Source organism: Dama dama, chromosome 6 (assembly GCF_033118175.1).
Source record: "Dama dama isolate Ldn47 chromosome 6, ASM3311817v1, whole genome shotgun sequence".
In the NCBI taxonomy this organism is placed as follows: Eukaryota; Metazoa; Chordata; class Mammalia; order Artiodactyla; family Cervidae; genus Dama; species Dama dama.
The window spans coordinates 44,129,626-44,150,253 of record NC_083686.1 but is presented as its reverse complement, the minus strand read 5'-3'; the positions used below and the strand labels follow the sequence as shown (position 1 = coordinate 44,150,253).

At 39.6% G+C, this 20,628-nt stretch overlaps 1 long non-coding RNA gene across 1 annotated transcript in view; it reads right to left on the bottom strand.

The window, feature by feature from the left end:
• The window catches only part of LOC133058872 (uncharacterized), a 100,117-nt gene that overhangs the window by 47,505 nt on the left and 31,984 nt on the right, over nt 1-20,628 (bottom strand). Inside the window, exon 3 of the long non-coding RNA XR_009693412.1 lies at nt 11,688-11,746. This is a non-coding gene — a long non-coding RNA (uncharacterized LOC133058872). The remainder of the gene's footprint in view (nt 1-11,687; nt 11,747-20,628) is intronic.

The window sequence follows — 20,628 nt, the reverse complement described above, 5'->3', positions numbered from 1 at the left end:
CCCATTAATGGATGGTCCTATAACCTCAAACCTAACAGGGCATCAGGAAGTTCCACAAGCTGTATAGTAAATTACAAAACAGTTTTTAAAAACTACCTGCTCTACTTACGAATGAGAAAGCATTTTTCTCTCCCAAAAGCTGTTTCTATTCATTAAGATTCATTTTACACTCTTTCTGACCACTCCAGGACATATTACTACTCTTCCTTAAATGGCTACCTACCAAACATTTATAGAAGACAACTGAGCACCTATTTGCATATGGTTTTATCCTCAAATTATAGCACCAAAGCTATAAACTCCTCAAGGGTAGAGACAATGTCATCTTTTTTAAAAAATTCCTATTATAGCTTGGAACTTAAATCAATATTTATTGGATTGAATGCTACTCTTTACAGCTTTTTATTTTAAATTCTGAATTACATTTATATCTTAAATAAATTAAACAAAAAGTCATATTTTCTTAATTAGACAATCTACCATAGCTGGCCACAACAGTATACAACTGACATCTTTGTTTAATTTAATTATGAGATAAGGGGTTATAACTAATGTACTTAACAATTTTCTTCGTGCCAGGCAATGATCTTGGTATTTTGCATAAATAATTTTATTTAATTAAATGGAATAAAATGTGATTCACACATGAACACTATGCATTTAGGATGGACAAACAAGAGATATTATTTTTTATCAACTTAAAAATGTTGGTTAAACTAATTTTGCTACTCAGGACAGCATTCCTCAGAAACCTAAATGTCTGCTTTGACCCACCTCATCATCATAAAAATGTCAGACTTAAAATATTCAATACATTTTGTAACATTTTTAAGCATCTTTTCCAATAGCAATAAGCAGGCTTTAAAAAATATGCTTATAAAAATTATAATTTTTCTAAAAATATTTGCATTTTATGCATTTGAATTACATCATAGAGTATATAAAATTTTCCTCTAAAACAGTTATTTTATTTCTTTCCATGGTATCTTCTTTTAATATCTGGGAGTTTGCTTTGTTCATATTAGATTCATGTGACTGTCAAAATATGTAACTGTGAATGCCAGAAATATTTTTCAGATCAGGGCAAACAGTTAGTGGAAAAATTTTACTGTTTTTCTACTAAAATACTTACTGGAAAATATTTTCTAAAAGTACTCATTGTGAAATGTGGTAGAATTATTTAATGTTGGAACCACATTCTAAATCAAATACTCAAAATACTGTTGACGTCAGTGAGTACATGAGTCATTCAGTTGAGTAAAAAGGCATAGCCCTTATCATTACTGAAATATTAAAAAGATTTCAGGAAGATACTAATTTAAACAAGGTAACATAGCATGTTTATGAAAGAAAGTAAAAGCGCTAGTCAGTCTTTCATGTCTGACTCTGGGACTCCACAGCCTGTAGCCTGCCAGGCTCCTCTGTCCATCGGATTCTCCAGGCAAGAATAGTAACTATAAGGGGTTGCCTTCTCCAGGGGATCTTCCCAACACAGGGATCAAACCCAGGTCTCCTGCATTGCAGATGGATTCTTTACTGTCTGAGCCACAAAGGAAGTATATTTATATGTCTCAAGATATCTGGTATAGAATTCAGTTCAGTTCAGTCACTCAGTAGTATCTGACTCTTTGCGACCCCATAGACTACAGCACGCCAGGCCTCCCTGTCCATCACCAACTTCCAGAGTTTACTCACTCACGTCCATTGAGTCAGTGATGCCATCCAACCATCTCATCCTCTGTCATCCCCTTCAGTTCTTCCAGTGAACACTCAGGACAGATCTCCTCTAGGATGGACTGGTTGGATCTCCTTGCAGTCCAAGGGACTCTCAAGAGTCGTCTCCAGCACCACAGATCAAAAGCATCAATTCTTTGGCACTCAGCTTTCTTTATAGTCCAACTCTCACATCCATATGTGACTACTGGAAAAACCATAGCCTTGACAAGTCAGAACTTTGTTGACAAAGTAATGTCTCCACTTTTTAATATGCTATCTAGGTTGGTCATAACTTTCTTTCCAAGGAGGAAGCATCTTTTAATTTCATGGCTGCAATCACCATCTGCAGTGATTTTGGAGCCCAGAAAAATAAAGTCAGCTACTGTTTTCACTGTTTCCCCATCTATTTGCCATGAAGTGATGGGACCAGATGCCATGATCTTAGTTTTCTGAATGTTGAGCTTTAAGCCAACTTTTTCACTCTCCTTTTTCACTTTCATCAAGAAGCTGTTTAGTTCCTCTTCACTTTCTGCCATAAGGGTGGTATCATCTGCATATCTGAGGTTATTGATATTTCTCCGGGCAATCTTGATTCCAGCTTGTTCTTCATCCAGCCCAGCATTTCTCAAGATGTACTCTTCATATAGAGTAACACTCAGTAAATGGAACTTTTTTTTATTACATTATCACAGGACTGTCAACATTTCCAATAATATGATTTAATGACCCCTGGGATAAGTTACTTTCATATTAGTCTTTATAATAGTCCTCACTATCACATATTTTAAATATTTTTTTCATGCAAACACTTATTCCTAAAACAGGCTTGACTACCTGATATTTACCAGGTGCTGAGTGATTAACTGTTTTCTACAACACATAGTGGATGTGTGTGTATGTATCAGCGTCTAATGTACTGTAATCTAAAATTTCAATATTATCTAATATTTATAGCAGGGAGTAATTAGCATATAACATATATAACATGCTTCTTTCATATTTCTAATTTTAAGGAATAAACAGAAGCAAATTTACCATGAAATAATGAATCTTAAGCTTTAGAATCATTCTCCTTCCAGTATCTAGGAGAGGTTCAAACAACATATTCACATGAACTTAATATTTTCGTAAATCTTGAAAAAGTAAGATATTTAAATTATAAGTGTTTAAGGTAGCTTTCTCTTTGCACCCCTAATATTTTTTTACCTTGTTCAGTCTTACTGGAGTGACCAAAGGTATTCTGAAGATCCAGCAAAGTGGAAGTTGAATTGGAGACACAGTTAACTTGGATTTAGAGGTATGAACTGATGCAGTTAACAGTCTCTCTTCTGTATAACTAGGTACTGCTAGCCTCCCAGCATATGATTTCTTCCAGGAATAATTCAAGTGCCTGCTCTATGACTCATCTGGCATCATGGTATGAAGATGAAGGGCACTAACAATATTGCATTCTGAAAGTGGAGAGAAACAGAGCCAGAAGCTAGTTCTGTAGCAAATTCTTCCAGTTATCAGCTGTGTAAAATTGTAAGTTGAAGATTTGACCTTGTCTCCTAGTCAAAATGGAATTTCTATTTTTTCATAAATATGCTCTATCTGCAATACATACAATACAAATGCACCATATGTATTTCTTTACTGGTATCTTGCTACTGTTGTTCAGTCTCCAAGTGGGGTCTGATCCTCTGTGACCCTGTGAACTGCAGCATGCCAGGGCCTCTCCCTGTCCCTCACAATCAACCAGAGTTCTCTCAAGTTCATGTCCATTGAATTGGTGATGTCATTCAACCATCTCATCTTACAACCATCTGAAATCCTACAAAACAAACATTTTTGTAATTCCTATGAATGTATGGTACAAATTTACGGCAATTCTATGAGCCATGGTGTTATTTTCTTGGGCTCCAAAATCACTGCAGATGGTGACTACAGCCGTGAAATTAAAAGATGTTTGCACCTTAGAAGAAAAACTATGACAAACCTAGACAGCATATTAAAAAGTAGAGACATTACTTTGCCAACAAAGGTCTGTCTAGTCAAGGCTGTGGTTTTTCCAGTAGTCATGTGTAGATGTGAGAGTTGCACCAAAAAAGAAGGATGAGCACCAAAGAATTGATGCTTTTGAACTGTAGTGTTGGAGAAGACTGTTGAGAGTCCCTTGGACCACAAGATCAAACAAGTCAATCCTAAAGGAAATCAGTCCTGACTATTCATTGGAGGGACTGATGCAGAAGCTGAAGCTGAAGCTTTAGTACTTTAGCCACCTGATGCGAAGAACTGACTCATCGGAAAAGACCCTGATGCTGGGAAACACTGAAGGCGGGAGGAGAAGGGAATGACAGAGGATGAGATGGTTGGATGGCATCACCGACTCAAAGGACGTGAGTTTGAGTAAATTCCACGAGTTGGTGAAGAACAGGGAAGCCTGCCATGCTGCCGTCCTTGGGGTCGCAAAGAGTGGGACACGAATGAGCAACTGAACAACGGCAACCACACAACCCGTGAGGGTTGCTATGAGCAGACTCACGTCTGTGCCTCTCAGTACACCAGATGACATGCTGACATATCTGACACATCTCAAAATGCGGCAACCCCAAGCACAATGGCATGTGAAATAATTTTTCTTAGAAAGTGATTCCTAACTCATAACAAGCTTCAAATCCCACAAAATACAGATTTATCCCTCATAAGCAATTCTCCCTAGATTACCCTCACACAGTGAATCATATTATCTTAGAGATGATATTCACTTTAAATCCCATGTAGTCTGGTGGGGGGTTTTCATATATTTTCTAAGTTTCAAGATCTTTTCTCCAAACAAAAGCTAATGCTATAAATGCACTAGAAAGCCTTAGTGACCAATACTATGAGGAAAGTAGAAAATAAAAACCTAAATAAGAAAGAAATATGAAACAAATGAGAAACAGTAAGTGAAATATAAAAATCAACGTGAACTATTAATCGTTAAAAAAAATCCTTTCTCTGTTTCTGTTCAGGATAGACTCTGGGGTAGACAGCAATTTCTTAGGACACAAAAGAATAATCCTTAGAAAAAAAAACAGATAAACTGGATCTCATCAAGGTTAAAAACATCTATTCACCAAAAGACATGATGATTAAAGTAAAAAAGCACAGATTAACAGAAAAGATTTTTTAAAAAAGCCCAAACAACAATAAATTTTCTTTGAAAATGAGCAAAAGAGTTAGGCAGGCACTTCACAAAAGAAAATATCCAAATAATCAATAAGCATGTTGAAAAGGTGCTCCATATCTTTAGTCTTAAGAAAAATCAAATTAAAACTTCACATTCCTCATCAGAGTAATTAAAATTAAAAAATTAATAATACCAACTGTTGGTAATGATATGGAACAATAGGAATTCTTTTACATTGCTGGTGGGAGTATAAAACTATACAACCACATTGGAAAACCACAAATTAGGTGGCTTAAACAACAGTTCTGGAGGCTAGAAGTCCAAAATCAAGGTTGTTTCTTCTGAGAGCTGTGAGAGAGAATGTGTTCCAAGGCCCTCCTGGCTTCTGGAGGTTTGTGAACAACCTTTAGTGTTCCTTGGTTTATAGAATCCCACCTGATCCTTGCCTTTATTTACACATGTCATCTTCCCTATGTGAGTATCTGTCCCCAAATTTCTTTTTATTAGGAAAACAGACATATCTAATGATCTAATTTTAACTTGATTACCTTGGTAAAGAATAAGATCATTCTAAGATTCTGGGGGGTGGAACTTCAATGTATCAACTTTGGGGAACACAGTTCAACCCATAAAATCCCACAGGATTACCACTAATGAAGCTTTCTGGATTTCCCAAATATCCTGGAATTTTGTAAGTGTGTTTCATACCAAGGAGTCAGTTTATAAAACATTTTCATTACTAATACCTTTAATTAAAGATAAATATCTCAATTTAACAAGCAAACAACTGTGATTTGACATCAATTTTAAAAGATGATTACTAAGCTAAAGTAACTACTTATAGGCATTGTGAGTGAGTGAAAGTTGCTCAGTTGTGTCTGACTCTTTTGCGATCCCATGGGCTGTAACAGTCCATGGAATTCTCCAGGCCAGAATACTGGAGTGGGTAGTCTTTCCCTTCTCCAGGAGATCTTCCCAACCCAGGTGTTGAACCCAGGTCTCCCACATTGCAGGAAGATTCTTTACCAGCTGAGCCACAAGGGAAGCCCACTTATAGGCATTAGTGGGATATAAATCTTCATATACATGATGGTGCTGTGATCAGGTGACCGGAAGTCAGAAAACACACGAGTTGATTCCCGACTCCGACATTCACTCACTGTGAGACCATTTACCATCTACCACTGCCTCTTCTCATGGACAAATTGAGATGATCACTAAAGTTTCAAGGATTCTATGATTCCTATGCTCTGTTATGTTCTTTTCTATCTCAACACACAAATATGAGCAACAGAGAGACAGATGACATAAACAGACATACTTCATAACACCCATTCATAAATTCATAGAGTTTTAAAAATGGAAGGCTTCCATCTACTGCCCTCATTTTACAGGTAAAAATATGGAAGCCTAGGGAGGTGGAGAAGGAAACGGGAACCCACTCCAGTGTTCTTGCCTGGAGAATCCCAGGGATGGCGGAGCCTGGTGGGCTGCCGTCTATGGGGTCGCACAGAGTTGGACACAAATGAAGCGACTTAGCAGCAGCAGCAGCAGGGAGGTGAAGGGCCTGGTCCTAAGACACACACACATCATTCCTTGCTGAAATAACTTCAAATAGGGAAGAGGTCCATAAACTAAGCCCACAGACCTAAGAGTCTCCATAGATGAACTTTAAAAGACTATATACCACCTAAGAGTTTGTGTGTAAAAGCTGGTATGAATATTATGTTTATATTTTATTTGTTCTGTTGGAAGGAATCCTTCAGTTCAGTTGCTCAGTCATGTCCAACGCTTTGCAACCCCATGAACTGCAGCATGCCAGGCCTCCCTGTCCATCACCAACTCCCGAAGTCCACCCAAACCCATGTCCATCAAGTCGGTGATGCCATCCAACCATCTCATCCTCTGTCGTCCCTTTCTCCTCCTGCCCCCAATCCCTCCCAGCATCAGGATCTTTTCAAGTGAGTCAGCTCTTTGCATCAGGTGGCCAAAGTATTGGAGTTCCAGCTTCAACATCAGTCCTTCCAATGAACACCCAGGACTGATTTCCTTTAGGATGGACTGGTTGGATCTCCTTGCAGTCCAAGGGACTCTCAAGAGTCTTCTCCAACACCACAGTTCAAAAGCATCAATCCTTCAGCACTCAGCTTTCTTTATAGTCCAACTCTCACATCCATACATGACTATTGGAAAAACCATAGACTTGACTAGATGGATCTTTGTTGACAAAGTAATGTCTCTGCTTTTTAATATGCTGTCTAGGTTCGTCATAACTTTCTTTCCAAGGAGTAAGTATCTTTTAATTTCATGGCTGCAATCACCATCTGCAGTGATTTTGGAGCCCAGAAAAATAAAGTCAGCTACTGTTTTCACTGTTTCCCCATCTATTTGCCATGAAGTGATGGGACCGGATGCCATGATCTTAGTTTTCTGAATGTTGAGCTTTAAGCCAACTTTTTCACTCTCCTTTTTCACTTTCATCAAGAGGCTCTTTAGTTCTTCTTCACTTTCTGCCATAAGGGTGGTATCATCTGCATATCTGAGGTTATTGATACTTCTCCCAGCAATCTTGATTCCAGCTTGTTCTTCATCCAGGCCAGCGTTTCTCATGATGTACTCTGCATATAAGTTAAATAAGCAGGGTGACAATATACAGCCTTGACGTACTCCTTTCCCTATTTGGAACCAGTCTGTTGTTCCATGTCCAGTTCTAACTGCTGCTTCCTGACCTGCATACAGATTTCTCAAGAGGCAGGTCAGGTGGTCTGGTATTCCCATCTCTTGAAGAATTTTCCACAGTTATTGTGATCCACACGGTCAAAGGCTTTGGCATAGTCAATAAAGCAGAAATTGATGTTTTTCTGGAATTCTCTTGCTTTTTTGATGATCTAGTGGATGTTGGTGATTTGATCTCTGATTTGTCTGCCTTTTCTAAAACCAGCTTGAACATCTGGAAGTTCTCGGTTCATGTATTGCTGAAGCTTGGCTTGGAGAATTTTAAGCATTACTTTACTAGCATGTGAGATGAGTGCAATTGTGTGGTAGTTTGAGCATTCTTTGGGATTGGAATGAAAACTGACCTTTTCCAGTTCTGTGGCCACTGCTGAGTTTCCCAAATTTGCTGGCATATTGGGTGCAGCACTTTCACAGCATCATCTTTGAGGATTTGAAATAGCTGAACTGGAATTCCATCACCTCCACTAGCTTTGTTCATAGTGATGCTTTTGAAGGCCCACTTGACTTCACATTCCAGGATGTCTGGCTCTAGGTAAGTGTGAGTGATCACACCATCGTGATTATTTGGGTCATGGTGATGATCTTTTTTGTACAGTTCTTCTGTGTATTCTTGCCACCTCTTCTTAATATCTTCTGCTTCTACTATGTCCATACTATTTCTGTCCTTTATTAAGCCCATCTTTGCGTGAAATGTTCCCTTGGTATCTCTAATTTTCTTGAAGAGATCTCTAGCCTTTCCCATTTTATTGTTTTCCTCTATTTCTTTGCATTGATCACTGAAGAAAGGCTTTCTTATCTCTCCTTGCTATTCTTTGGAACTCTGCATTCAAATGTGTATATCTTTCCTTTCCTCCTTTGCTTTTCGCTTCTCTTCTTTTCACAGCTATTTGTAAGGCCTCCTCAGGCAGCCATTTTGATTTTTTGCATTTCTTTTCCATGGGGATGGTCTTGATCCCTGTCTCCTGTATAATATCATGAACCTCCATCCATAGTTCATCAGGCACTCTGTCTATCAGATCTAGTCCCTTAAATCTATTTCTCACTTCTACCCTTAGCTTTCACCAAGGCCCCTAAAGGATCTATTTTTGTTCAAATCAATCCTCAATTGTTATGCCCTAAATGCCTGGCATATATGAGATATCCAATAAACATTAGTTGACTTATGTTATTGGATTCTTAACCAAGGCAAAGTTAATAACCACTGGAGTAAAGTAAAATAGAATATGGTTATTCTCTGGAAAATAATGCTGTTTCCTGCCCCCCCATATGCTCTATTTGTGTAGAGTCTTACATCAGCCTGTAGCTCTGAATGATAGAGTGGCATACTTGTCAATTAAACCAGTTAAGAAAGATTTTTAAATCACAATTTCATTTCCTTTAGGAAATCATCCATCTTTTCATTTAACTCTAACATTTTATTTAATTAACAAGGATTTAATAACAATTAATAAATGATATATTAATTAATTTATGAAATGACTTTGTCCTTACTAAAGTAATTCAGATTTTTAAATGCTTGTCATTTTCATTAGTTCCATCAAATAAGACATAGAACATTCAATTAAAACTGAGTTACCTTACTTTACACTGTGTCCAAATACCGGGGAAAACCTCTAGTGTATCTAGGACAGTGCTGGAAGAATTATCAAAACTGTGACTTTGACAAAGGCAGGGTAATGCCTGGGGCCCAAGACATGCGGTATCATAAGCAGGGAGCAGATGCACCATAAAGTAGGTGCTCAAAAAATATATGATGAATCAATGAAAGAAGAAGGAAGTAGTTAATGCTAAGAAGACAGAAATCCCTCTTTGAACAGGGAACCACTAACCTTAAAAAGAGTTGATAGGGTATCCATCAATGGAGGAAGAGGCAATGGTTAGATCCTCCTCTCAAAGAATATGTGCTTGTGTGGGACACAAGGAATGGCATCAAGCTGCTGATTATCAATGTAGATATCAAATTCAACTCCTGTCTTTAGTTACCAGACATTTCTTTTGGGTAATTCATTACTAAGGACTTGCAAATTTGGAAGCAACCCAAAGTCCCAGAAACAGAGTCTCAAGACTGAAGAAGTATGGGATTCTGTAAGAAGCTGGTCAGGCCATTTATGCCATAGATGTGTGTATGAAAATTAATTACATTTTAAAAAAGCACAGAAGTTATTTACAAATAATTTAGATTCTTTAGAAGCATTTACAAATAATGACTCACTTTGCAAACAGAGATGAAAAAGTCTCTTTTTTACAAGTTTGGGTCTTACTCATGCTTGTGCCCCAATTTCAGCAGTGTTGCTACTTTACAAATGACTGTGCATTTATAGTTGAAAGTAAGTATAAGCAAGAGCATGATTAAGCATAATCAAGGAAGATCCTACAAAAGATTGCTATCTACCTTGCTTAGCTTGCTAGATTGGGCTTCCCTGGTGGTTCAGTGGTAAAGAATTCACCTGCAATGCAGGAATCACAGGTTTGATCCCTGAGTCAGAAAGATCCCCTAGAGAAGGAAATGGCAACTCACTCTAGTATTCTTGCCTGGGAAATGTCATTGCCAAAGAAGACTTGTGGGCTACAGTCCATGGGGTCGAAGAAGAGTTGGACATGACTCAGCAACAAAACAACAACACCAGATTGCTAGACCATCCTATATCACAGAGAAAGAGAGGGTCGCTCATCCAAAAAACTTCCCGAAAAAGTATTTATCAGCTTGACATCTAGGTGCTATCTAAGACTTAAAGAAATGAACACAGGAATTTGGGGTGTTCCCTCGGTGAGTGCCACGGCAAGAGGGGTCGTCCTATGCCTTTACTTTGCACCCCCTGGAACAAAGATCCTTGATGCAGTCAGTGCTTCATATCTATGGGTTCTGAATCTGCAGGTTCAACCAACCATACATTGAAAATATTCAGAAAGTTCTGAAGCAAAACATGAATTTTCCACACAAGGCAATTATTTACATAGAATTTATATTGTGTTTACAATTATTTATATAGAATTTACATCATACTAGGTATCATATATCATCTAGAGATGATTTGAAGTATACTGGAGAACTGTGTAGGTTATATGCAAATAGAATAGCTTCCCAGGTGGCTCAGATAGTAAAGAATCCACCTGCAATGCAGGAGACCTGGGTTCAATTCCTGGGTTGGGAAAATCCCCTGGAGAAGGGAATGGCTACCCACTCCAATATTCTCGCCTGGAGAATTCCATGGACAGAGGAGCCTGGCAGGCTATAGTAGCTTCCCTGGTAGCTCAGCTGGTAAGGAATCCGCCTGCAATGCAGGAGACTCCAGTTCAATTCCTGGGTCGGGAAGGTGCCCTGGAGGAGGGCATGGCAACCCACTCCACTATTCTTGCCTGGAGAATCCCAAGGACAGAGGAGCCTGGTGGGCTACAATTCATGGGGTCACAAAGAGTTGAACACGGCTGAGTGACTAAGCACAGCACTGGGACTTGAGCTCCCTGGATTTTTGTGTCCCCTGAGAATACTGGGACCAATCTCCTGTATTTTAGGGAAAAAGGAACCTAAGACCCAGATCTTCAACGAGACAACAAATTTGAACCATTTAGGATAAAGAAAATGTGGTACATGTATACAGTGAAATACTACTCAGCCATAAGAGAGAATGAAATAATGCCATTTGCAGCGACATAGATGGAACTAGAAATGATCATACTAACTGAAATTAATCAAAAGAGAAAGACAAATACCATATGATATCACTCATATGTGGAATCTAAATTATGACACAAATGAACTTTTATGAAACAGAAATAGGACTCACAGAGATAGAGAACAGACGTGTGGTTGCCAAGGGGCGGGGTGGAGGGATGGACCCGGAGTTTGGGATTAGTAGATGTAAATTATTATATAGAGAATGGATAAATAACAAAGTCCTACTATATAGCAAAGGGAGCTATAGTCAACATTCTCTGATAAGCCTTAATGGAAAAGAATATTTAAAAAAGAATGTATATATACATGTATAACTGAATCACTTGCTATATAGCAGAAATTAACACAACACTGTAAATCAACTATATTTCAATTTTTAAAACGTGAAATTTAAACCATTCATCTTACCTGTTTCTTTTTGTCGAGTGTTTTCTTCCTCCCTGCTGAGAGTGAAGTCTTGGGAGAAACTGTGGGTAGTTAAAAAAGAGCAGATATTGTGTTTTTGCAAATTTTATTTTAAAGTTATTCACATTTATCATCCATTTATTAGGTAGACTACTAAGTGCTTCTTAAAATGGTGGTATAGAAGAATTTAATGAAAAAGTTAATGTTCATTTTACATTTGCCTTCTTTTTATGGTACAATATATTGAAAAGTATTTCATGAAAGAAAAACAAATATACAAATTATATATATAATTCACACAATAAATTAATAAATATAAAAATAAATATAAGCATACAAATAAATAAGCATAAAGACCCAGAATTGGTGAACTGCAACTCAGAAATAAGCTCCAATGTTTGTACAACACTATTACTCAGAAATATTCTTAGTCGCTAAACTTCTACCAGTTGCATCAAGAGCTCCTCTTGGTGGAGGAATGGTGTGGAACTCTTTCAGGGTGGAAGAACTGGTCTTCATTACACAGGAACATACAGGTATTTACTTAGCATTCATTTGAGCAATTATCTGACATCGACCCTGAAAAAGACTGAATACGAAAGAAACTTGGTGCTCTTAAATGCATCATCTTCTGTAATGACATATGAACGTTATTTAGCTTAACAGTTTCACAAGGGAGTTGATATTTATGTCGTCTGCAGTCAGGTTCAACTAGCCGCTTAGCTTTAGAGTTGATCACCAATATGTAAGTCAACTGAGAGATATAACCGTTGGCTATAGCTCCCTATCAGACTTTAACTGAAGAAGGTAATGTTTCTATTGTATACTGACAGATACGATGAATACAAGGGAGTGTGAGTGAGTGTAAGTTGTCAGAGATATTGGTTGTTCCAGCCCTGAAAGAAAAAGGGAAGGGTGGAATTCAGAGACCACGGAGAAAATTCATTTATTCATACAAAAACACTCATTGCAGCTATTGCTTGCTAGGCTAAAAATAAAATGAGCAAGAAAGAGACTGAGTGAAGTTTTACGTGTTTTTATGTGCTTTCCACTCACAATCAATCATTGGGCATCTTCTTTATGCCAGTATTGTAGATTTGGGGTCGGGGTGGGGAGGGCGGAAGAGAGACAGCCCACAGTGCCTAGTCTTGAAAAGCAACACTCTGCTCTATTTGGAGTTACTGAGGAAATACACCATCTAAGAGGGGCAGGGAGGAGATGTCATTTAAGCAAGTGTGCAATGGTATAGGCAGAATAATTTGAGGTAAGTACATCTATTAAGTAGATGAAGTTTGACTTTGGTTCTCCGCTTCTGTTTCTATACAGTTTCTTTCTCTGAGGCTCCTTGGCACCTTCCTAAGGATTTTTGCCTTGATCTGATTTCCACTTAAGTGTCTACTAAACTAGTTTATACTACCTAATTTGGTGAACTGATTTCTAATAATTACTTTAGGATAATTTCCCTAAAGAAAAGACAAGAAATTTTAGTTTCAGCCTTACAGAGATACCTAGAATAACAACAATATCATGTACTCTCATTGTGCTGTTAGTATATTTACAAATACCAGTGCAAGGTACTGTGTATTCAACAGTAAGAGGCTATGAAGATAAATAAGATGAGTAATTAACCTTATCTATAAGGGACCTTATAATGAAGAAAGGTCAATACACAAGCAACTTTAACCAAAGCAGTGAACAGCAGGGGCGGCGTGGGCATGAGAGCCAAGAGAGGGCTGAGCGGCCACTGATGCCCTCCTGGGTTCTGGGGGACAGCACTGCTTGAGGTCAGTTGGTTCTTGCAGCTGAACCCATCAAGATCTTTAAAGGAACCCAGCCTCGGTCTTCCTAGGTAGGAAAACTAGAGGAGGGCAATCCCAGCACTAACGGGAGATCCCCGAGGGAGAGCTGAACCCCAAGAAAGAAGAGCCAAGGCTCTGACATCGAGTCACCCTCATTACCTTGGAGGGCCTAGGGATGATTTTCCAAAAGAGCCGGGAGATTTCCTTAAACACTGACACTACTTTTCAGAGACAGGAGGGAGGTTACTGTCCCATCGTACCAGGTACAAAGACTTTCAAATGAGTTTTATCTTTGGGGTTTAACCCAGTAGCAATGAATACTGGTAACATCAGTTCAGGTTGGAGGAAAGACAGTGCCTTGCCAAAGCAACAAAGAGATAACAAAACTCACGTTGGATCAGATCCAACAAAGAGATAAGCCCCTTTAATCACCTCTTGAGTCACATCCAGCACTGGAGTCTTAAACCAAGAAGACAGGTCACAAAACTCATCTACAAGAGCCAAACGAATCCCCATCTCCTGGACCCTCCCCTTCTTATGTTTGGACTTCTATGACAAGATCAAGGTTTTCACACTCTCTTGGTTACAAGAGTCTTCCTCGTCTCCAGCAAACTCTGATGGCAATGGATCCCCTCTCAGCAAAGTCACTGGAATGATCCTTAAACACAATTACATCATGTCATTTCTATCAGCAAAGGTAGTTATCTCCCACTGCCACTGAGGCTGGCTACGGTATTGAAAGCTTCCACCTGCCTCCCTCTCCTGAGTTATTTTCTTCATCCTTCTATAGTACACAAACTCTCACGCCGACCAAGAAGCACACTGGAGGGTCCTCTGTATGAGCCTGCTGTTACTCTGTCTGGGGTATTTACCCCCTGCTCCCAGTGTGTGTGCTAGTCGCTGTCGTGTCTGACTCTTTACCACCCCATGGACTGCAGCCTGCCAGGCTCCTCTGTCCATGGAATTCTCCAGGCAAGAATACTGGAGTGGGTTGCCACTCCTACTCCAGGGGACCTTCCCAACTGAGGGAGTGAAGCTGGGTCTCCCGCATTGCAGGCAGATGCTTTACTGTCTAAGCTACTAGGGAAGCCCCAGTCCAGCTCCCAGACAGTCTTCATCAGTCCATGTCACTCAAAAGCAGGCTTTATACTTCCTTTTCCAGGCAACCTCTAATAGCTGATCTTAACCATTCATATCTCAAACTGACACCTTTAGAACCAACTTGTATTCATGGGATTTGCCTATTAATTTGCTTCAGTTCAGTTCAGTTCAGTTTTCAGCCACTCAGTAGTATCCAACTCTTTGCAACCCCATGGACTGCAGCACGCCAGGCCTCCCTGTCCATCGCCAACTCCTGGAGTTTACTCAAACTCATGTCCATTGAGTCAGTGATGCCATCCAGCCATCTCATCCTCTGTTGTCCCCTTCTCCTCCTGCCTTCAATCTTTCCCAGCATCAGGGTCTTTTCAATGAGTCAGCTCTTCGCATCAGGTGGCCAAAGTATTGGAGTTTCAGCTTCAACATCAGTCCTTCCAATGAATATTCAGGACTGATTTCCTTTAGGATGGACTGGTTGGATCTCCTTGCTGTCCAAGGGACTCTCAAGAGTCTTCTCCAACACCACAGTTCAAAAGCATCAATTCTTTGGGGCTCAGCTTTCTTCACAGTCCAACTCTCACATCCATACATGACCACTGGAAAAACCATAGCCTTGACTAAACAGACCTTTGTTGGCAAAGTAATGTCTCTGCTTTTTAATATGCTGTCTAGGTTGATTATAACTTTTCTTCTAAGGAGTAAGCGTCTTTTAATTAATTTGCATATTTGGACTTATCCTATTCTAAATGTGTTTTGTTGTTTCACGTGTTACATCCTAACTTTCCAAAGAGCTTTCAATCGCCTTAAAATCAGACACTATGTCTCGAATCTTTGTTTTGGTACCCTGTTCATCACAGTCTCCCCAATCTCTGAGACAGTACATTTTAGGTGATAGATTTCTATCAATTAGCAGATCATGAAATCAGATTTGTATGTCTCCTACCAGCAACTTTTAAATGAAACAGAATAGGACCTTGTAGAACTGAATATTTGAGAGTGCCTCTTCCATGGTGAGGGCAAGGATCTTTCTAAAACCCTTGAGTGTTTTTAGACCATGATACTTAGAGGGTAATAGGCAGGAAGGCCAGGGGTCTCCAAATGAAAAAAACAGGCTGCAAGTGTCAGACATTTTTATCTCTCTTAAGCAGCAGGAGGAAACAAACTGGCAATATTTTTTTTTTCCTTCTCTATACAAATTTAAAAGGAAGTTTCTCTTAAAATGCTGTGTTGCCATGACACCTGGTTTCACCTAAAGGTAACTATTCTCAAACCTTGTGTTAATCAATACATTTTTCTTATGGAAATGTTTGTCTTAAGCTATGTTAATGTGCTATGCATTTACCCCAGACTCTATCTTCAATTCGGTTCTGCCAAATGGCTTAGAACCTACTTGACAAACCAGTATGTTATACTCAGATATTGTTTTCCTAATCTATGTAAATGAAACTATTTGTATGGTAATCTGCCCTTCTACAAGATTCAAGTCAATCGTTTTATGGCCTGGGATGAATCATCTGGTGCCAGGATTATCACAAAATGCAATTTATGTATGAGGGGCCTGGTGCCATTCTGAGTTTTAAGACATTCCTTTCTTTTCACTAACAGACTGCTAGAGACTATATACCATCCAGCTGAAGACTAGCAGAGGGGTACTCTTTCTGCCCCCTTCTGATGCCTATGTCAGAAGCTTTCTCTATCTCCTTTATACTTTAATCAAACTTTATTACACAAAAGCTCTGAGCGATCCAGCCTCATCTCTGGCCCTGGATTGAATTCGTCTCCTCCGGAGGCCAAGAATCCCGGCGTCCTATTGTTCAGCAACAGCCTTTCAATACAAGATGTATTTCTTGCTAAATTGTGATCAGAATGCCTTGAGAAATATGGCCAGAGATAGACTACATATTTATCCTAAGCAAGAAAGTTACCTTTTGCACATTTACTTGACTCCCTCTAGCAGCTTCCTGGGCTCCTGGCTCATTTCTCTTTGACTTTTGATGTCACCCCTATTGGCTCCAAGCACTCCCAGATTAGACTCTGCCTGCCCCTTGGATCAAAGGATGACCCCTGCCTGCCCCTTGAATCACAGGCTGACCCCTGCCTGTTGCCACCCGCGTTGATCCCGCATGCCTTGGTCTTTACACTCTTCTGTCCCATGCTGTACCAAATCCAAACCTGACTCAAGAAAAAGCCCAGAGATGATGATGGGAAAGCTCCTGATATAAATGCACACAGCTTGCTCTTTAAGGGAGGAGGGTCTAATATCCTTTTTCCATGTTAAAGTGACTGAATTTATTATATAATGAAAATAAAATTAAAGAAATGAACATTTCTTGAAACTACCTTAGAGTAAAACTCCAATTCATGGAGGAGTGCTTAAACACATGATCTTAAAATAGCTACTTGGTCAAATTTTAAAAATAGAAGCATTAATGAAAAATAAAAATAAAAATTCAGCATTAAGAAATTCTAATTACTAGTTATTATCTGAGGTGATAGTTATTATAATAAAAATACTATTTTAAAGATCAGTTAGAATGAAAATTATACTGCAATCATAGTTTTCCTTATTCTTGCCTCATACACAGAGATATAAACAGAAAATTAGAGTCAATATCCTCAAAATTTTTTCAAGCATCCCTAATACAAATGCTTTGCTTTTAAAAATGACCTAGTAGGGACTTTCTCTCCAGAATTATTTTGGTCAAAATATACAAATTAGGTAGTGATTTGGGGGAAATCTGTAGTTTTTTACATTGCCATGGTAATAATCTATACTTCCAAATGTTTGTACAGTCATTACTTTCCATTCATAGTTTGCTCTGGAGCCAAAAATGACTATGTTGGTGCATCTCACAACATCTGGGAAATGATAATCATTTCCTTATTTCATTTGCTGCCATTTAGCCAATGTAGAGGAAACAACATATAAATGAGGTTTATTTTACAAAGGCAGCTATAATTTGATGATAAACTGCCAGAGAATCATTTTACTACATAATATATGTAAAGTAATTACAAGCTGGGACAGAAATTCCCCAGAAAAAATTGAGGGGTACCCTGTCTCCCCAGCATACTTATAGGAATGGTCTTACAGTCTGGTATGCAAGCCCATAGACCTTGGAGAAGTTTGGAGATGGTGGTGTGGTTGCTAAATCATGTCCAATTCTTGAGATCCCATGGACTAAAGCCCACCATGCTCCACTGTCCATGGAATTTCCTAGGCAAGAATATTGGAGTGGGTTTCCACTTCCTTCTCCAGGGGACCTTCCCAACCCAGGGGTTGAACCTAGGTCTCCTGCACTGCAGGAGTCTTTACCAACTGAGCCCCCAGGGAGGCCTGAAGAAAATTTAGGAAAGAGCTACCAGGATATCATGGAATTAGAAAATAAGTCCTTTAATGAAAAATGTTAACACAATTGAGGATACAATTTCTGGGATGAATAATAGTAAGAAGTGGGTGCTTCAGGGAGAAATCAGGTAGTTAAGGGGCTAAATTATTAACAACTAACCTCTGGTGATGGGTTGAAGCTACTCTCTAAGAGCTTCCTAGAGTTGAACTGGTCCATTAGCCACAGCTTTGTCCTGACTCAATTCTGCATTCAAAGAGAGCAGGGACTGTCTAGCACGGAGGACATGGCAAATATCCAATAAATGTTTGTAACAGCTGGCTTTATCTTATATTCCTATTTTATTTTCCTTTCTTACAATTTTCTCATTTATATTTCCTTTCATAGGTTTCCTTCATGGAATAAGAAGAGTTATAAATAAATCCTACATAAAGCTTGAAGAGTAAAATGAAGAATGTAAACATGTGAACATGTGAATGAGTGTCATAAAGACTTACAAACTGAGGTACTATGGGCTTTCAAAGGATCAAGAAGTCACATAAGGACAGAGGAGCTCAGTGAGGTCTCATGGAAGAGAAGATTTTGGGATGGTTATAAGCACAGATAGGACTGTGACCAGCAGAGAGGCTTCTGATAGATGAAGAGAGCCTAGTCTTCTAATTCATTTAACAAATTTTACTCAAATAAGTATTTACTGATTCTAAGAGAGAAGCTTAGGATACAAAATATAATAATTATAACCTGTAGTATCGATGTAAGGAACAGTGAACCAGGAAATCTATGTTTTCCTTTGGCCCTGAAAAGAATAGAGGGTGATGCCTGTTGAGAGAGGAAAGCAAATGAATCAGAATTTAAGGTCAAGGATACTCCAAGCTACTATTTGAATTTTTTAAAGGAGCTATCATGTCTATTATTCATTCTGAGGTTATTTCAAATTCACTTGGGTTGCTATAACAGATATCATAGACAGGGTGACTTCTAAACAACAGAAATTTAATTCTCACAGTTCCAAAGGCTGGAAAGTCCAAGATCAAACAGGAGGCCAGCAGATTCAGTCTGGTGAGGGTCCACTTTCTGGTACACAGAGGCCATCTTTTGCTGTGTTCTCAGTGGGATGAGAGAACTCTGGTCTCTTTATCCTCCTGTAAGGTCACTAATGCGATCCTTTTTTTAAAACTGTAATTAATTAGCTAATTTTTGGCTGTACTGGGTCTTTTCTCGAGTTGTGAGGAGGGGGCTACTCTCTGGCTGCAGAGTGTGAGCCCCTCACTGGGGTGGCTTCTCTCGTTGCGGAGCTCAGGCCCCAGGCGTGTGGGTTTCAGCAGTTTCGAAGTGTGGGCTCTAGAACGTGGGCTCAGGAGTTGTGGCGCACAGGGTCAGCTGCTCCGTGGCTTGTAGGATCTTCCCAGATCAGGGATGGAACCCATGTCTCCTGCACTAGCCGGCAGACTCCTTACCACTGAGCCAGCGCCAGGGAAGCCCCTGGGTCTCATCATTGATCGCGCCACCTAATCACCCATCAAAGCCCTCTAAGTATCATTACATTGGGGATTAGCTTTCAACATATGAACTCGGAGGTGCGGGACACAAACATTCAGTTTCCAGAAGCAATCAAAGTCAAAATTCATTACTTCCCAGTATAACAAGTCCTACTCTTAGCCCAAAAGAACCTACTAATAATTTCCTTAACATCTCATGCCCACCTCTACCTGCATGCTCTAGACTCACCTGAGAGTAATGTCCATCTCCAGAGTATCCTCAAAGGTTGCAGGGGACTAAGGTTCTCTTGTGGGAAGGGTCTCCTCAGCTTCATTTGTTGTTGTTCGGTCGCTAAGTCATATCCGACTCTTGGTGACTCACTTGAATTGCAGCACACCAGGCTCCTCTGTCCCTCTATCTCCCGGAGTTTGCTCAAATTCATATCCCTTGAGTTGGTGATGCTATCTAACCATCTCATCCTCCACTTTCCCCTTCTCCTTTTGTCTTCAATCTTTCCCAGCATCAGGGTCTTTTCCAACGAGTCAGTTTCATAGCACTATCCAAATCCTCACATATCCCTCCTTCTCTTTGGGGACATCAATTACATGACTCCGATGAATGGAAGAAGGTGAAGTTTCAGGGACACCCAGAATCTTTTACATCTGGACCCAAAGGATGAACACTTGAAATAAAGTGGTCAAGGACCATCCATTTGCCCCAGTGGCTGTCATCCAGGAACAAGATCCTTTTCAAGAGAGCCATCACCTGCTGCTTACCCATGAGTGTGTGGTTTTACCCCATGGCCTCCACAGGCCATCAGAAAGGAATACCACGCAAGCCTAAATCTTTCATTTGCATCAAGAGGGCTGGAGGTCTTTTACCACCACCCTCGCCTGTGGCTAGGATGCTTCACTGCTATCTTGTCTCTCAGGATCTCCTCTAGTTTCCCATGAGCACTAGAGCCCTGCCATATGTAGACAGATCAGTTCACCAGAGCCCTAATTCTAACATCCATAATGCTTAATTCTGGCAATCCTATTTCTCAAGACTGCATCCTTTCTGACATACACGTGATTTGCAATATACCTACGAATCCAAAAAGCCCTGCCTCCCAGCCTTGTCCTGCGTCTTGAGCAAGGAAACCTGAATTCTGATGCCGGACTTGATGAGACTAAAGTGACGTTTTCCAAACTTGCTGTCACAAAAAGTCATCAGGTGCAC